General features: G+C 42.1%; 1 non-coding gene across 1 annotated transcript; it reads right to left on the bottom strand.

Moving 5' to 3' along the window:
- Positions 1–3,129: 3,129 nt before the first annotated feature.
- On the bottom strand, positions 3,130–3,248 carry LOC125040988. Its single transcript, XR_007116245.1, has one exon. It is a non-coding gene; the product is annotated as a 5S ribosomal RNA (ribosomal RNA).
- Positions 3,249–3,978: the final 730 nt, after the last annotated feature.

Below are 3,978 nucleotides of genomic sequence, written 5' to 3'. Positions count from 1 at the left end.
GACGTCACACGGCACTGGGTGGGGTGTGGCTGTGCTGGGCATCGCCACTCTGCGGTCGATGGGCAGCAGGGGGTTGCGTTGCGGTTTGTGGGGGCAGTTGCTGTGCCAGGCCGCACGACGCTCCAAACAATGACGATCCTATTCAGGGGTTGTCCCTCTTAGTATATCCTCCGAGCTTTAAAAACACCCGGAAGATGCAGTGCTTCTTCTGCGGCGGCCTCCTTCGGAAACCTGGTAACCAGGTATTCCCCGTATCCTTTGCTTTTGGGCCGATAGTCGTCATTATTCTGGAGAGAAATTTCTGCGAAAGTCCCATTAACCATGAGGGCCACGTATTTTTGTTGTTCCCTCTGTACATAGACATAGCGAGAGGATGTCCATTTCCCCTGCACCATTTCTAGCCGGCTTTCCTCTTGGAGGGGCGGCATCTGGCTGACCTCCCTCATCCACTTGATTATATCAACTGTAGACGTGTCCTCCGGAAAGGCCAGTCTAATGTACTTTTCCTTTGGGGCGATGGGTTCACGTTGTTTAGTCGTTACTCTGGTTGCATTATTGGTCATGTTGCTGGTGTGGTGTTGCGACGTGGTCTTCACTGTCTTCCTCCTCTTCTGAACGAGTTGGAATCCCTCGTCATTCACATCGGGGTCGGCAGTCGAATCCACACCTCCCATAGGGTTGGGGGATGAGGGGATGGTAGATGGCACGTCCCCCTCCCCCTTCATGATGGGACAGCGAGGAGGTGGTTGTCCACTTCAAGGGTTAATTATTCCCTGCGGTCGAGCGCGGGTAGGGTGCGAGCGCCAGGTCAAGTGCTGTCACACATACACTCACCAGGGCTCGTCAACGGTCGTCCGTACAGCACCCTGTTACCTTGGCAGTACACTCAATATTCGTAACTTTTACTAAACACTGTCTTTTCTAGATGCCTTGACCATAGTATCTGACACAATTTGGAGAATATACACCCACACACACTACACACAGTTTGGGTATAAGGACAACCTAGGTGAAGGGGTTTATCCCCGTAAAATCGTCCAGAACACAGGAGGAATCCTGGTGACGTCCTGCCTAGGTGTCACTAGGCTTTGAACTGCTGAAAAGGCCGTAGTTTATTTTAGTATAGTCCTTTATTAACCACCCTGGCTAACTGCACAGGCGTGGGCAAGCTGTGGTACATTTAATGCATGGTCATAACATTACATAGTGTTACATTTGAATTTTAGCCTATAACATTGATATGAGTACTTTATCAGTTTTAGGAAAGGAACAATTGCACAGTCCTTTAAGTCCTTTATCCACTCATCTGCCATGCCGGCATATAGCTTGTGCGTGGGAAAGCATTAATACATTTTATATTTGGTTATGTGATACTACATTCCAAATTTAGGATACAAAATAAGTATATCTTCTAGGGCATCAGATGATATGAAGTAGTTACATAGTTCTTCGTACCTCATGCTAGGTGGCCTGAAAGGCTGTATCACATGGCACTCTGAGATATAATGTACAAGTGTTCGCTTATATTCTTCATTACACAGTTTACACTTAGTTTCTTCGACATTACAAACTGTACTGACCTGCCAATACAATCTATATCCAAGCCTGATTCTTGCAGTCACAACATCACACTGTCTTGTTCTTGTTTCAGATAAACCATAGATGAAGGAATCTTGCCTAAACCGGTCATAGTGCTTTATGCTACAGCTTTCAGGGCGTTGAGAATTAATCAACTCAGTCAAGTCCTCTCTGAAGGAAGCTTTAATGATGTAGAAAATCCTAGAAAGAGGTATCCCAAGATCTATGTCCACACTTTGTTTGTCACATGCTGACTTTGCTAGGCGATCAGCATGATCATGCCTAGGGATTCCAACATGCGATGGAATCCACACAAAACGTATATTATGGCCTCGTTCTTTTGTACGATACACGTGTATCCTGATGTCATCTGCAATATTTCCCGCATCTTTGTCTAGAGTGTTCAGAGCCTGGAGAGCACTCTGTGAATTGCAGAAAATGACCCCTGAGCCTTGGTTCAATAGAAATTCGGTGGCCATAAGTATTCCTGCCAACTCGGTTTGCATAGTGCTAGCCCAGTCATGAACCCTCCTACAATCCTGGTGCTGCAAAATATTGTTTTTATATACAACAAAAGCGCATCCTGATCTGCTCCCAGACTGCAAGGATCCGTCAGTGTAGCATTCATATGCATTGGAAAGAGTGTCTAGATGCACATTTATACTTGCAAGTGCATACTGTTTAAGTATAGCAGGGGGGGCACTGTCTTTTTTTAGGGGCAGTCGTATAATATACACTTAGGTCCGACATTTTCCACGGTGGTACAGAACGTCCATGTAGGGTCTTAGTTATGGGTATGTTCAGCTGAGCTAAGTGTTTACACGTCACTTGTAACCATGGATTTGAGTATGAATCGGTGTTGCTATTCAAAGTTAGCTCTTCTATTCTGTGTTTTAGTTGTCTTTGGAACTCTGTACAATGGAGGGGTTCTCTAATTGATTTGACACTAAATGTGGTATTTATGTATAATATTCTTTCATAAACAGAAGGCAAATTAAGTTCTGTTCTCATATTCACAATCCTTGTTGTTCTAGGGGCACCAAGAATGATCCTCATGGCTTCATTTTGGACACTTTCTAGACTAGTCAACTCTGATTCCTTGAACAATACTAGGTGCAACGCATGGTAATCTATGACCGACCTTATGTATGACAAGTAAAAGATTCTCGCAATATTGACATTAATACCATGTTTTTTGCCGACAGGTGTCTTAAGTGGCTTCAGCCGCTCCCACAGCCTTTTCTTCAGGTTTCTAATGAACTCTGAATCATTAACAATCACCCCAAGGTATTTGTATTGATGGCAGAGATCTAGCTCAACGTCATTTATATGAAACCTTGGCAGAGGGATTGTCTGTGGGTTAAGTGCCTTTGTTTTTTCAGATGAAATTATCAAGCCACACTCAGTAGCCCTTGCAGAAAGTATATCTAGGATCTCTTGCATTCTCTCCTCGGATGAGGATTTAATACAAATGTCATTAGTTTAGTCCTTTATTTACCACCCTGGCTAACTGCACAGGCGTGGGCAAGCTGTGGTACATTTATAATAAAATGCCAACGGCATCTGGTGTTCCCAGGCGGTCACCCATCCAAGTACTGACCAGACCCAACGCTGCTTAACTTCGCTGATCGGACGAGAAGCGGTGCTTTCAACGTGGTATGATCGTTGGCACAAATGTCATACCTTTCAAAGATGGTGGTGACGTCCGTAGAGTTTCATATGTCGATTTTAAGTGTGGTTTTTTTTGTGCTTGTTTTACACACTCTTGTTTTCTATTGATATTATTTCAGTCTGTTTTACCCTGTAATTTCCCTGATCTACTCCTTGCCCTCCCCTGCTATCAGGACATCAAGATTATCGGCTGGAGAATGCGACGGATATTGTCATCAGATTCATTCTCATCACACGAGAACATATCTGTTGATATAAATATTGTCTGGGAAGACCCGATTGTCATTTTTGGAAAATAAACCATATGCATATGTATATATATATATATATATATATATATATATATATGCATATATACATATATATATTCATATATACATATATTTATACATATATCCATTTTTACATATTTATATGTGTATATATACATATATATGAATACATATATATGCATACATATTTATATGCATACACACACACACACACACACACACACACACACACACACACACACACACACACACACACACACACACACACATATATATATATATATATATATATATATACTGTATGTATATATATATATATATATATATATATATATATATATATATATACATGTGCTATTACGGCTGGTATGTCACTAAGAGAATTCAGGGGAAGAGCAGCTCCGCTGAACTCTAATTCTCCTAATGCTTTTGCCAGAATCATAGACGAAAAATCAAA

The sequence above is a fragment of the Penaeus chinensis genome, chromosome 29 (assembly GCF_019202785.1).
Source record: "Penaeus chinensis breed Huanghai No. 1 chromosome 29, ASM1920278v2, whole genome shotgun sequence".
Classification (NCBI taxonomy): domain Eukaryota; kingdom Metazoa; phylum Arthropoda; class Malacostraca; order Decapoda; family Penaeidae; genus Penaeus; species Penaeus chinensis.
The sequence above is the reverse complement of the archived record's forward strand: the minus strand, read 5'-3'. Positions and strand labels throughout refer to the sequence as shown.